Source organism: Podarcis gaigeae, assembly GCF_964106915.1.
Source record: "Podarcis gaigeae genome assembly, chromosome: 11".
Lineage (NCBI taxonomy): Eukaryota > Metazoa > Chordata > Lepidosauria > Squamata > Lacertidae > Podarcis > Podarcis gaigeae.
Genome location: NC_139687.1, coordinates 48,748,976 through 48,764,756, shown reverse-complemented (window position 1 = coordinate 48,764,756; position 15,781 = coordinate 48,748,976). Strand labels below are relative to the sequence as shown.

At 41.5% G+C, this 15,781-nt stretch overlaps 2 protein-coding genes across 4 annotated transcripts in view; one reads left to right on the top strand and one right to left on the bottom strand.

Annotated features, from left to right (window-relative positions):
- The window catches only part of TARS1 (threonyl-tRNA synthetase 1), a 203,012-nt gene that overhangs the window by 124,947 nt on the left and 62,284 nt on the right, over nt 1-15,781 (top strand). The gene's annotated exons all lie outside the window — the stretch shown is intronic.
- Nucleotides 1-15,781, bottom strand: part of NPR3 (natriuretic peptide receptor 3) — a 50,738-nt gene that overhangs the window by 16,534 nt on the left and 18,423 nt on the right. The window lies entirely within an intron of this gene.

Sequence of the window (15,781 nt, the reverse complement as noted above, 5' to 3'; positions counted from 1 at the left end):
TCAGCACACATGACTAGCATCCAAGGATAATGGAAGTTGTAGTCCATGTTGGGTACCCTTGCTTTATACAAATCTGAGATCTTAAAACTCTCTACTGGCCTCACTCTGAGTCTACAACAATTACCCTACTTCAGTTGTATGTTTATACAGATAATCCTTTAAATCATCTATAACTTTACCTGGAAGTAAGTCCCACTGACCGTATCTACTTCTGAGTAGGCATGCATTGCACTGTAACTCTGCTTTATCTTGTTAGGGTAGTGGTAAAATAATCTGTCATTGCTCAAACTGCGAATAGCAGAAATGCTTCAGTGTCTGCTTTACAAAGCACCTTCATTGGTTATGGAAATAGTGTCTCCCCGTTGTAACTGTGGAAGTTTTTTCAGACTGTGCTGGTTATTTTGTTAATAATAATAATAATAATAATAATAATATTAATAATAATAATAATAATAATTTATTATTTGTACCCCGCCCATCTGGCTGGGTTTCCCCAGCCACTCTGGGCGGCTTCCATAAAAACCAGAAATACACTAAAATATCACAGATTAAAAACTTCCCTGAACAGGGCTGCCTTAAGATGTCTTCTGAATGTCAGGTAGTTATTTATCGCTTTGACATCTGATGGGAGGGCGTTCCACAGGGCGGGTGCCACTACCGAGAAGGCCCTCTGCCTGGTTCCCTGTAGCTTTGCTTCTCGTAATGAGGGAACCGCAAGAAGGCCCTCGGCGCTGGACCTCAGCGTCCGGGCAGAACGATGGGGGTGGAGACGCTCCTTCAGGTATACTGGGCCGAGGCCGTTTAGGGCTTTAAAGGTCAACACCAACACTTTGAATTGTGCTCGGAAACGTACTGGAAGCCAATGTAGGTCTTTCAAGACCGGTGTTATGTGGTCTCGGCGGCCGCCCCCAGTCACCAGTCTAGCTGTCGCATTCTGGATTAGTTGTAGTTTCCGAGTCACCTTCAAAGGTAGCCCCACGTAGAGCGCATTGCAGTAGTCCAAGCGGGAGATAACTAATGATTGTCTAATGATTGCTCTCCCCCAGCTCTAAGCCTCCCTTACACATCTGTGAACTCTGGACTTTGCTCAACAGACTCCTTGTCTGTTGGAATATGAACCAGCAGCATGTTTTCTAAAGCGGTAAAACAATAAATAAAAGTTCCCCATCTTTTGTGGCCCTTTCAGTAAATGGCATGAGCTAAATGAAATGTCACTTTCCACTACAAATCTCCAAAACAATTAAATGGATTTGTGTTTTATAGCAGTACTGTCAGTATTGTCCTACAAGGAATCCAACTGTGTGTGTACTCTCTCAGGGTTGCATTTACTATGCTTGGCCTTTTGGGCAAGCTCCTGTGGATTCAGAAAAGATGTAAGCAGCCCCTTCAAATTGGCAGGATTTGTCTCTAATAGCAAGTTCGTGATACACTTTTCACTGTGTATTGATTTTTGTCTTTTTATTTCGTTCCTCCAATATGTTTGAAGTACACATTGAAAATTCAAGTTCAATATAGCTTTGAAACAAAAGTCAATGTGAAGTAAGAAAATTCAGGCGTGAAGATCGGGATCAAAAGCAAGTAAGGCTAATCAAAAGTAGTGGAAAGACACTTTAAGAATCTTTACTGTCTATTTTAGGAATGCAATGAAGCTGCTTCAAATGGAGTAATATCATTGATCCATCCAGCTCAATATTGTCTACATTGACTGGCTCTGACTCTCTGTGTTTCTGGCAGGGGTCTTTCCCAGCCCTACCCAGAAATACAAGGGTTTGGAGCTGCATACTTTCTGCATGCAAGTGTGTACTGTATTCTACCACTGAGCTACACCCCTTCCCTTTGAGAGTAATCCAAAAGAGGGCTGAATTGCACATTTACTGAGTGTTTACAGGAGAACACCTTAAAGGGAATTTGCTATTTTCAGGAGCTGTATACTCACAATACTTCGTAGAATAGAATAAAAAAAACTATACAATAATCTAACAGATGATTTATAAGACTGTTAAGGCAGCAGTTATGTTCAACCAATAACACCAGGTTGAAAATCCAAGATTCCATTTCATTGATGGAGCAATGATGTGACATTCAAACAGAAGGAACAGACAGAACTGTAGCATACAAATTGGGGACATGTGGAAATCTCAGCCACGTGAGGCAGGAGAAAGGCTCCATCTTGCCCATAGTCTGATTATCTTTCCATTGGTCATATGAATCATATGTGAAGACCTCTCTCTATGGAAGGCCGATGGAGGCGATGTGGAAAGTTTCCCCTCTTTTCCATTTCAGGTAATGTTTGCTGGAGGGGCAGGACAATTCAGTGGCAGAGAGTGACAGAGCACAAGAACGACCCCCCACATCTACAGTCCCATCACTCATGATGACTGGGGCAGAAAGTGTGGGGCCAGCCTATCGCTCTCAGCTATCAAGCTTGGTTCAGGCCTGTATCATTAAGTGGTAGCAAAGATTCCAGTCTGAGCCAGAAAAGGGCCTGAACAAACTGGTACTGATGGAGTATATAAAAGATCTGTGTGTGTTTAGATGAAAGAGAATGTGCATTCCTGTATGGGAGAACAAGCAAAAGTGCATTGTAAAGACTGATTAGTTTAAAGTTAACCTTGAGACTCCTAGAGCCAAACTGGACACGAAATGCAACTTTGCACCTAACTTGCAATATCGAGAAAAATCCTCCTACTGAGGGTAGTATATGCTTTGGGAGGAACCCCAAAGAGATGCCTGCAGCAGAGGTAAATGGCTAATAGGAGAAACAGTGTCAAAAAGGGCTTAAGCAGGAGGGCAGAGGACATAAAAGGTTCTTTGGAGAAGTTGGGAGACAGGGTTGCCTACTCCTAAACAAGGGATACCCATGTAGGAGTAGTTCTGATGCCTGAAGGCATTGCTACCATTGCTTATCAGAGAACCCCATAAAGCAAAAAATAAAATAAAATAAAAAATCAGACAACCTGCCACACAAATGAGGAAGTTGAAATAGCCCCTGAAAGTGAGCCACCTAGCTACCATGATTTGGTAGTGCCAGATGTTTTATCAGCTCCTTCTGGGCAACTAGATGGTATGCAGAAATAAGAGGGGGTGGGGTTATGATATTAACTGTCCACTCCCCAGGTCTCAGATATTTACTTAGCTAACAAGCAGGAACAGTGTTATCTTTTGGCACAAGATTGGCAATTACATCACTGGAATTCTAGCATTTCACTTTCCAGACATTATGGGCGGCTTTCAAACGCAAAACAGTGGCCTGCTCACTAGGGTAGAAAACCTGAAGGTAGACTGTACAACTTCAGGCAGCCAGAGGGGGCTCATGACTACTCTTCCATGAGGGGGGAGCAAAATATAAAATAGGGGGGTTCTAACTTAACCTTCCTGGTATGCATTATGAAAAAGATGCCTGCACAAATAAAATTGGCATGAATGGAAGAAGGCTAAACCAGAATTTAGTTCCCTGATATTTAGTTTTCTACTTGAAGAGGGGATTGTGTGGAGAAGCATTCAATCATGTCAGCCCCAACCTACAATCTGAAATAATACAGAACTCCAGACACAGGTTTACCATCTCAGTGAAAACTAGGAACTGGCGGTGCTATGATGTCTAAAAAAAAAAATGGCCTAGATTTTGGGCAACGAACACTTATTTAGCTTTTGTTTTATAGCACAAGAGTTCAGTACAGATAAAATAAATGGTATTCAGAGACCTCGAAAAGAGTGCAGTTCATTACAAAATTTCAAAACTTCAGCACACTGTGAACACTTAAGATGATTTTGCAATATTGGTGCATGTTGACGAGCCCTTATCTCTTCCTAAGGTCAATGGCATTTCCTTTAGTCCATTCTAAAGATTTCAAAAGGGTGATATGAGGTTACCGTGCTTAGTACTGGCAACAGGAGCAAGGAGAAAGCATGCAAACCTAGAGCCCATACACATGCTCACTGCACATAGAGGTGGGGGGCAAAGTATTTTGCTTGAGACCCTGGAGAGCTGATGCCGGACGAAGGCATGCAAGGTGCCAGCCAACCGTCTCAGGGACCTCACTCCAGATTTGTTCAGGGTTTGCTTCTTAGCCTTTTCTTCTCCCAAAGATATCCCGGAAGGCAGCAAAGGTTTAGGATCAGAGTTTTTGTTCTCCTAGCTCTAACTTCCCAGGTCGATGAGCCCCATCTACTCCTCACTTCCCTCTACTGCATGTGCAGAAACCGCATTGTATCATAATGCTTATATTCATAAGGGTTTGGGAAAGTACCCATTTTTTTTTAGTGAATTGTCATGCATTACAGATACATAAGGTGCTGAGATTTCCTTAAGCATTTGGAGTCTTAAATTCCGTCAAGGAACAGGAGCAGCTCAAGAAAGTTTGTCCTCTGAGGCAGAACAGCAAATGGCACTTGCCCTCCATTTACTCTCAGTCAAAGTCCATAGTACCTAAGCTTGGCCAAATTATTTTGGCACCTGAGACTGAAGATCCCACACCAGCCTTTTTCCTGGGAGTTAAAATACAACAAAAAATAAATTGAATAACTAGCAATTCTGCCTTTTTGTTATACCTAAAACCCACTGCCTGAAGTGACTGCCTCATTTACCTGTAATACCATAATAGGTACTTTGGGCATTTTATCTGACACAGAAAGGTGGGCTAGAAATGTTTTAATTTTAATAAATTAAAGTTCATTTGTAGTGTAAACATGCCCTAAGGGTTATGCTTCCTTTGAATAGTCACCTTGTTTTTGTAGCTCTAGGAGGTAAATTAATTTGCTTTGATTCATTTCTGGTTGCTCCCCACCCTTACATTTCAAAGCTGAAAATTTACTGATTTTGGAACAGCCACAGCCTGTCCTTTTGATGCAGTATAAATCTATCCTGCCCCTGGTCTGTGCAAGAGCGCTACAGTAAAAAAAGGGGATTATATATATACCACAGTGACAAACAGCTTACAAACAAGGAAGCAAAGCCCTTTATCTGCAAACAGTAGATCTTATTAGGGGTCCCAGTTGTATCTTTTTTATTACCACAGTGTTTTTGAAGTGATTAACCAGAAAATAAATGGCTGTAAGCTCCTGGCAATGTTTACTTGTAAACTTACAATAAATCCCATAAATATTAACCCCCCCACACACATACATCACCAATGGTTCCTCTTATTGTCTCCCTACTATTGAAAAACAAATTGCCACTTCATTAGATTTAGGATCTGATATGAAGCCAAGGTTTGTTTTTTAAAAAATGGATTTAAATAGGCTTTGAATCAAGCTCTAGGAGAGACAGACCCTTTGGCTCTGCATCAGACATCCCATTCCTTCCAGAATTAAGCTGACATCACTTTTTGTTACAAAGAGCAAAGGAAAGCTAGGTTGGTTCTATTTATCCTTACTCTATTTGTTCTTTGAGTGGCCAGCCATACTCAGTAAGGTTCACAAGCAGGGCACACAGGCAGTATTTGTCTCTTGATAATCCCAGACACTTGTCAACCAGATAGATGATGAAAAGGTGGTTATGTTAGGCTAACACAGGGTTGGGGGTCGGAAGAGGAGCCTGCTGGATCAGGCCAATAGCCCATCTAGTCCAGCATCCTGCTCTCACAGTGGCCAACTAGATGCCTGTGGGAAAGCCACAAGCAGAACCTGAGCTCATGAGTGCCTACTCCACACCTGTTATCTGGTTTCAAAAGAGGCATTGACTCCTATTATTGTTGTTATAGGAATTCTAAGGTCTTATATATATACAATAAATGTTCATAAATGTACAAGGTAAACACATACATAAGTATATAAGCCACGTGTCTGAAATAGCACAGGAGAACAATCCTGAAGCCACTCCCAAGTTGACCTCAAATATTTCTCTGCAAGGAGGAAGGAAATGGGAAAAACTTTCCAATTGTCTTTGGACTGTAGGGGCTTACACCTCCCTGTAAATACAGTCTGGCAAGTATCTGTTAAGCTGAGCACACTATCAAGATGCATAAGAGATCCAGGAACTAAATATTTACCATCTCAGACAGGCTAACCAGAAAAGGCAATCAGATAAGGCATTATCATGTATCCTGGCAGACAGGAGAGAAGCAACACACTCAAATTTTTGCTAGGGACCACCTCTTTCTGTGATGTATGTATGTTTTGGGGGGTGGTATCGAGCTACAGGGTAGGCAATTTCAAAAGTCTTTATAAGAGCTTGCACACCAATGTTCTGGGTTCCTCTCCTCCCTCCATACGTGGAGTAAGCGGGGGACCCTGCTGCAACAGTTTAATAAAGATCATGCTTACTAGCTGCCTTGCTTCTCAATATTCTCTGGTTGGCCTTTGTTATTTTCTCCTACTGATAGAGAACCTACATAAGGACTCTATACGGGCTTTTGGATACCCCATAAGGGAAAAAGGAGCAGTTTTTTCTTATAACATTATTGTTACATGTTTATTGCTCCCTGTGAAGATGAAGCTTGTATTTAACTTGTACTGAATTATTGTGTTCTGAGTGTGCATGCTCACTTTCATTTGGATACCCCATGTGTTCAAAACACTGTGCAGTGTACACAGCCTTTAGACCCTTGGGAGAAAGGCAGATTATCTACTGTATTTTTCGCTCTATAAGACGCACCAGACCACAAGAAATCTCAGAAGCCAGAACAGCAAGAGGGATCACTGCGCAGTGAAAGCAGCAATCCCTCTTGCTGTTCTGGCTTCTGGGATAGCTGCACAGCCTGCATTCGCTCCATAAGACGCACACCCATTTCCCCTTACTTTTTAGGAGGGAAAAAGTGAGTCTTATAGAGCAAAAAATGTGGTATGTAATACATAAATATATGGCCAGTGAGCAAACAGAGAATGCTAAACATTCAAATTAAACCAAAGGCTGTGCTTTGAGTGGGCCAAAAATCCACACACAGAGACATACACAAAAGGCCGCTACTAGAGACATTCAATCTCAACTAAACTACACAACCAGGAACCCAACGCGACTCAACCCTCATGCTCCAGAATGGAATATGGCACCCCTCGCTATGGCTTGTGTCTTCTCAAAGCTTCCTCACTGGAAGTGTCACAGTGTCATGGGCTGGCACTGATTGGGCTACTGTCATGCATACAAAGGCTGCACAGTCTCAGTTGAGAGGTGTGTGTGGTAATTTGACCTATAGTCCAGCACCACCCAGAAGGTCACAGGTTCTGCATCCTGGCTAAAAGATTATTTCTGGTTGAAGACACCCAGTGAGCTTCGTGGCCCCACAGGGTTTTGAACACAAGCTTTCTTGCTTCTGTCCATCCACTAGACTATACTAGTGGTAACAGCTAGTAATAGTTCTCCTACCTCTCTTTGACTACAAAACCCTTTACTATGTCACCAAAATTAGCTTTCTGCATGATTCATTCACCAGTTATCACAAATCCACATGCCAGCTAACTTGGAAAACAGCAGCTACAGAATTTACGCCATGGAATGGGCATGTCCACCCCAAGTTAAATGTGTACCGACATGGTCCTAAAACCAATGCACACTTCGGATTCTCTGCACATCTTTTTTTAAAACAAACAAACAAACAAACAAACAAACAGACAGACAGACAGACAAACAAACAAAGGTCTGTGGCAGATCTTAGAGCCACTGCACTTTTAGCAACTGGTATCTCTCATATCAGTGATAAGTCTGTACAATAAAAAACACAGGAAAGTTAAAACGGACATCAATTAAACATTCTTAATTGCCTGCATAGGCCTGGGGGAATAGAGAAGTTTTCAGAAGATGTTTAAAAGTTGGCATAGCAGGCCCATGTGTGTGTGTATTTCAACTGTTGATTTAGAAAATTGGAAACAACTGGGGGTTTTTAGGTTAGTTTTTTTCTGTTTTTATTTTTTGTATTCTTGTGTAGCTACCTTTTTTTGCATCTGTTTTTGTATTGAATGGAAATAAGAGTATAAATATACCGTACTTATTTCTGTATTATACTGTATTATAATTAAATCATTTTGAACTGTATGTAACCATTACTAAGTTTATATAACTTTATTTAAAAACAAACAAAATACACCACTATGGCCAATGGACAAGGACACTTTAAGAGTCACTGCCATTGCAGAAATCACACATACGACACCCAGATGAAGTCACTAGTTCATACAAATGCCTCATCCATTCAGCCCCTGTGGTGGCACACTCCCAATGTTTATTACACTGGAGCTGTCTTCTCTGCAAACTTGCTCTAAGAATCCCAAAAGTCAGAAAATATGCACTGATTAAAATAGATCTGACAACAGAGGTGCTTCAAGTCTTGGGAGAGAACTAGGGATGGAGGAAAATTTCATCCTGCATTTTTAAGTGAACTGACCTAATTCACACCTCCTAGATTAATACATAGATTGGAGCATGTCCTGAATTTTGCAATGGAGTTCTAAAAACATACCAAAACCAATTAAAAATGTGTAATTAAGGCTAAAGTAACCTCAGACATGCATGAACCACTATAAAAAATGTAGTTAAAAATGTTTGAGATACATATGGAATAACATATGCATTTAAATATTTAAATATTTATCTTCATACTTTTTTTAAAAAAATTATCACATTAATGTATAATCAAGGCAAAACTGCCTTATGAATGAACACATGTGACAGATCTGTCCATTCCTATTCAAAACACACAGGCATAGCTTTCTTGTTTCATTCTCTCAGTTTGAGGCTGTATTGCAAGAACTTCGAATTCAGATAATCAAAAGTTTATATTTTGGTTTTGGGTACACAGAAAACAGTACTATAAAGTCTTAAAGTACCACAGGACCAAACTAATGGTTTGAAGGTGTATAGGATGTTCCATTACTGGATATGTTCCATTGTGCCAGAAGTGGTTTAGTTCTGCTGGCCACATGACCCGGAAAGCTGTCTGTGGACAAACGCCGGCTCCCTCAGCCTGAAAGCAGAGATGGGTGCTGCACCCCATAGCCACCTTTGACTGGACTTAAGTGTCCAGGAGCAGCGGTGGAGTTAGCTGCATGAACACCCGGAGCAGCAGCCATGCCCTGCACCCGGTGGGGGGTGAGCTGCGTGGGGAGGGTGACGGTGTGATCCGCTGCACGTTGCCGCACACGGGGGGGCGGCAGGGCGAGCCCCCCATGGTGTGCCTTTTTGTCACCCCCTCTGGGATGACACCCAGGGCGCGCCCCCCTGCCCCCCCTTCCTACGCCCCTGTCCATGGGTCCTCTAGCTTTACCATTTTTAAACCTGGGGACTGCTTCTTTATGTGCTGCTTGGAGAAAGAATAGAATGCACATATACTCAAACTAGTTTGGACAAGCTTTCAGTAAATGGGGACTAAATGTAAGGCTTGGAGTTATAATATTGTTGGTTTCAGGACGGGGAATTCTGGTTTGTTTTTACAAGTGCTGTTTTAAATTGTTAAAGTATATTTTTAATTGTTAGTTTTGTTTAACCAACACTAAGACTTTGGGGAAGGACTGGGTGTGACTGCAAATATATCCAGGGAACACCAAGTTAACATAGATTAATTACATAACCCTGCCCAAATTAATAAACTCAATTTTGTTAGGAGCCCAGGGCGAGGGCATTTCTCTCTCTCTCTCTCTCTCTCTCGCAACATTCAAAGCCACAAAAACAAGGTAGGATCTAGCCCTGCAAATATGTGCAATTTAAAGATGTTGCCTTAAAAATGATTAGACACGGTCACGGAGGATAGCTCAATCAACAGCTATGAGTCATGGTGGCTAAATGAAACCTCTGTGTTCAGAGGAAATGTATCTTTGAATATCAATTGCCAGGGGGAGCAGCAGCAGCAGCAGACAGTCCTCTTACTTTTGTGCCCCCTAGCAGATTTTGACCTGCCACAATGGAAAACAGTATGCTGGACTAGATGAGCATTTGGTCTGATATACAGCAGGGCACTTCTTACATCATGGATGGGTGGCCTCCTAGATGTTGTTGCATTGTAATTCCCATTGGCCATGCTAACTAGGACTGATGGGAATTGGAGTCCAACAACAACTGGAGATCCACAGGCTCTCCATCCTTGTCTTGTCTTAAATTGTTATGTGCGCTACCATTGTGCACTGCAAACACCACTGCAATGTTTGCTAGAGAGCTCCCAACAGTTCAGGCTTAACTTTTCATTATGTACCATTTCAACTTATTTTCATTATATATCATTTCAACTTCTTAAAAAAAAAAATACAACTCCAGAATTTTGAAAGTCACTGTTATTATATATTTGAATGAAGAAGAATTAAGGAACAAATTAATGTCATATTAAATACATCTTTGCATTTAACACACAAGCTTTTTAATGCAAAACTGCTGGTGTGGTGTGTGTGTATTGTGGAGAGGTGGGGTTTAACTCTTTCTCCCCCTAATATGATCCTAACAAAAGTCTATCAATGGGAGATTCTCTCTCATTGCAGACAGCGGCCTCAGAAGAGTGATTATCAACTGCATGAAGGACGGAAAGGTTTAACAATTCCCCTGGCTCCTGCAACCCCAGTAATTATCAGCTTCTACTAGCTGCATTTTAGAACACTTGCATGCTAATTGCATTTAACATCTAGTTTGGCCCTAAATTTCAGATGTCAGAAATGGTAGCAGTCAAAGGTTAATGTATTGGGGTAGGTACAGAATTTGTACTGGGAGCATGAAGGCATTCATATAACACAGTACAATGTTCCTCCAAACCTAACGTTCCTAAATATATAAGTTTAGTCATAGCTGTAAAGGTTCACAGTGCTCAGAAGGTCTCATTGCCCTCAGGAGATTTCTCATTGGGACAGACGTTTTTAGCATCTAATGGAAACAGAAAGCTCAAAACACACAGCTTTTCATTACAGAGAACCAAACCACAGTATGGACTCAAATATCAACGCAGGTTACTTCATTTGGGGTACAACATGTCCAGCACTGAGGGCTACACTTGAAGGATACCGCACATGAGAGAACCGATTCTACTTTGTATATTTTTCTTTCACATGTTGCATTGCTTGTACATAATCTTCCCTATGCCCTCCCTTTTCAAAACGTTTAACCTTAAACGTGAACAATACATGAGTCCATAATAGGAGTCCATCAAAACAAATTGGGCCTTTTTTACATCATATTTTTTTGACTTACCTTAAACAGAAGGGCTGCAGGCTTAGGATGCAATCCACATTTCATTCAAGCTAATGGCCACAGATTTTAATAAGAGTTGGACCCCACGCCACAAGAATATGCCTCAGGTAGGATCCATTTGTTGCCTTCTACTGAATTTTATCTATTTTGTGCCATAGCATTTGCAGTTCTTTAAGAAGATTCCACAATAAGTTCAACGGTGTTGATATACACACATTTCTTTTGGCACGTAGATGTGCTACTTAATAATGCCCCTCTAGGCCAAAAGTAAGCATAGCAAGAGCTATGTGGCTCCTACCAGAAGCAACAGTCTTGCATCTCCTCTTTCCCCTCCCAGCCCCTGTAATGTCTAGTACTACAGAAAACATGACCTGATATTACTTACTGTTCCCATATCCACAAGTGGCAGACAGTGCAGTGGAGTGCAAGTGTGGAAACTCACAGCACAATGATGTACTGCTTCACTTAATATTAAGCATTAACAGAGGATGACTACACATTGAATTGCTGCTTTTGGTGATGAGCACGTGGCTCCTATAACTTCCAGTTCTGGCAGGATTTAAAGCTGACTGTCTTTGTTCAACATTGCTTTGTGGTTGTTTCTGATCCTGCCACTAATCTGCTATTGCTGGTGTATGAAATTTGTATTTTCTTATTTCATTGTTGGCTTCATTTTGATTTTGTAAACCACTGTGGATCTCTTTGATTAGCAATGCAGAAATATTTGTACTATTTGTATTTTCTTATTTTTATTGTTGGCTTCATTTTGATTTTGTAAACCACTGTGGATCTCTTTGACTAGCAATGCAGAAATATTTTATGAAAGAAAAAAACTGCCATTGGCACAGCTTTAATGCCCTGGGTTTGAAGTTGATTAGGTCTGCAGAATGTGAATCCATCAAAACTGCCTTGCAAAAACGTACTAGAAATCCTTCAGTTACAACTTAACCTACACCCTAGCTGTATGTTACCATAAAATTAATTCCAAGCCTCAGCAATACCTTACAGCAAGGATGGTTATATCTTAGAGCAATGGTTACTGGTCATGGTGGCTATGATCTGCCTCCTTCGTCGGAGGCAATAATGCTTCTAAATATTAAGTTACTGGAAACTATAAGAGAGGAAAGTGCTCTTGTGCTTGGGTTTTGCTTGTGGTTTGTGCCAGCAGGAACAGGATGCTGGACAAGATGGGCCATTGACCTGATCCAACAGGTTCTTGTTATCTTCCTATGGGGAACCTGTGGTCCTCTAGATGCTATAGGGTTACATACTTCCATCATCTGTGACCATTGACCATGCAGGCTGGGGCTGATGGGATTTGTAGTCCAGGAGGGCTGCAGGTGGTTCCTCATCCCTGCTTTATAACAATATGTTGAATATACTACCAGGTTAGTTTTCTTCTGATCCTACTTGCTCTAAATGTCTTCAAGTATTGCATTCAAAGGAAAAGATGTCTATGTTCTAACACTCTGAGATTCCAACTGGGGATAATATGCTGAAAACCAATAAATGGACCTAAGGATTAGGTTGCTAAACTACTAAACATAACATTGAATGGGCCTGGACTGGGTAGATGTAGTCTGTTTCAAAATGTCCACATAAACAAGGGACAAAAATGCATTGGGGCATAAGGAAAAATAAGAGTGTAATTTTATTCATTGTCAGTAAACATCAGATATCTTGGGCTTTATCCTCTCAACAAAGATAGTGGGAAAGATCTTGCTGACTTTGGTGGCTATACAGTCATGTCACAAACTTCTAATTAATAGTGGATTGATTCTGTCAGCAAAACATAAGCTGCTATGTGAATTCGGCTTTTCTTGCCACTGAAAGCAAATCTGTGGTTTGCTTTTATTCTTTCAAAGACAATTAGCAAAGCACTCCAGATACTGAAAAGTTCTATTCATTTGTACAAATTATTCCTTGGCAGCAGCCTATTTATTTCCTCTCCTTTCTCTCCTGGTGCATTTAAAAGAGGACACAAAAGCCTGCCTGTCATTAATCCTACTTGGCTGGTTTGGAAAAAGACAAGTGGTGCACACACCACTGAACATGTAACATTTTTGCTTTCTTTTAAAGAGATTTTTAGGAAGTGCTTAGCAATCTTCCATCACCTCCACTCTCTGTGACTGTATAGTCCCAATTAATGGATAACATGTTTTTTTTGGGGGGGGGATGCCTGTGTGTGTGCGTGAGAGAGAGAAGTTGGGGGAATTAGAAGACAGATAAGTGGGAGTATTTGGCATGGAAATTATGGACCAGCTGACAAGCATTCCAATTTCTGCTGCCTCCCATGTAGCTTTTTAAAGATAATCAACACAATGCTAAATTGTTGCTTCAGAGGACTGGCAGTGCCTTCAACTCTCATTGACAAATGTTGTCTAACTGACCTGCTCATTAGAGAGAAAGAGAGAATATCTGATTAATATAATTCATTTAATGCACTGGTGCACATTCTTTCAACAAGAAAAGTTATAAATCAAATAAGGCCTGCTCTTCATTCTCTCCGACATTAGAGAATGTTGCAGAAATGCCTCTTAGAGTGACAAAACTCTGATCCCAGCAAACAATGCAACCCCGCTCTATCCAGCCAACCTTGCTGGAATGTTTGTTAAATTAGTTAATTTTCCCCTTGCTTTTAAATGAGAAGAAAAAACAAGCCATGGGTGGCCTTGCTAACCTCAAAAGGCCAAATAGCCAAGGTTATAAAATCATCCCAGCTCAGAATACTGGATCTGAAATAAAAGCAGCATTTATTAAATTCTACCCCCAAACCAGTAACAGAGGTAGCATTAATAATTTTGAAAAGCAAAGCCTAAGCCAATTTCCTGTAAGAGTGCAGAATCATTTAATAAAAATGGACTGTGCCTGAACTTTAACTGAAAAACAATTTTTAGTAAACTAGGTATGTCAGGATCTATTTTTACTCTGGGGTTGTCCTTACTTTTTACAGGCATAATAACACTATAATGGGTACAAGCCATCACACACTCATTTTCTTGTGCATATTCAAATCATACCCCTCTTCAGCACTCATATATTATAATATTAATGTTTTTTTTAAAAATTGAAATTGTGGTTTTATAACATGAAGAATGGACAAACTATTCATTTGTTGCAATACACTTGTTCTCCAGCCAGTAAGGGCAATTTGTGTGCATGTTTTGGGGTAGGGGATTCACACGTCTTCCCACAGCTACTGCTTCCTTTGTAGCCAAATTAGTTGCACTTTGCCAGCAATAGATATGTGCAGCTTTCCTAACATCCAACCAACTGTAGGTGTGCCTGGAGGAAGATGATTATCTGGACCCATTTCATTCTGGCTTCAGACCCAGTTCCAGCACTGAAATATAGATGACTACCCCAATTGATGACCTTTTATCTTTAAGTGGCTTTTGACAGAACTGTCCGTTATGTTCTTCTGAAGCTACTCAGAGGAGCTGGAGGCAGTGTGTTGCAGTGGTTCCACTCTTAACTATAGAGAGCAGCACTGGAAACTTTTTCTCAACCCCATGGCTGTTAGGCTGTAAGGTTCCTCAGGGGCCTATTCCGTCCCTTGTGCTATGAAACCACTGAAAGCTGTCATCTGGGGATTTGCAGCACAATATCATTAGTATGCTGATGGCATGCAGCTCTACCTCTCCATGCCATATAAATCAGCAAAGGCTGTATCAGCTACTAGACAAGTGGGGCTGGAGCCGGTGGTGGGCTGGATGGGAGCCAATAAACCAAGGCTGAAAATGATTAAGAGGGTGGTGCTGTGGGCAGGGGAATTAGGGAATTAGGCAGGCAGCCTGCTCTGGGGATGGTTGCACATCTGAAGGAGCAGGTGTGCAGTCTCCTTGATACCAATCTGTCACTATAGGCCCAAATGGCTTCTGTGGCAAGAGATGCTTATGCTCCACTACAGCTGGCTAGTTCGCTGCAGCACTTCCATTTGGACTGCTTCAATGCACTCTACATGGGGCTACCCTTGAAGATGGTCTGAAAGATGCAGCTGGTGCAGAATGTGGTTGCCAGGATAGTGACTGGGGCAGTACAGTTGGACCATTCATCAGTATCCCAGTGTGTCCTGTTTCAGGCCAGGTCCCAGCTAGAGAGGGTCCACAAGGCCCACAAGCAGTCCAGAGACTGGGCAAACAGCTAACAGTAAAGGCAAGGGCACAGGCCAAGGACAGTCTGGCCACACAGAGATAGGTGTTCAGGCCAGGTGTGTTGCTGATGGAAAAACAGCTCTTCTACCCAGGTAGTTTTGAACTGGAGCGGCTGGAACCATTACCAGGGTCCTGCTGAATTCTACCAGTTGTTATCAGAGAGAGGTCTCCTCATGGGGAGGACCTTGCCTCCGAAGGAGTCTTTTCCTGAATTATGGCACTTCTTTTTATGGGGCAGGTTTCCACCTGTCATTTAAGGAACTGTTGTTCACGTGGGCTTGGGGACCATTCAGCCTCAGCTTCTTGGACAACACTCCCTGCCTGTCTGGTTCAAGAGCCCTGGCTCTGAGGTGCTTTTCAAGTGTATTTTACATTGTTTTAAATTCTGTGTTGTTTTACATTGTGATGTCAAGTTCTGGGCTTCTTCAGGAAAATGTATAGGTAAAAATCTAACAAACAACAGCATCTCAAAGAAACAAAAATCAAAACCAAATGTCTATCATTTGATTCTGAAAAGGTTGTAGTTTCT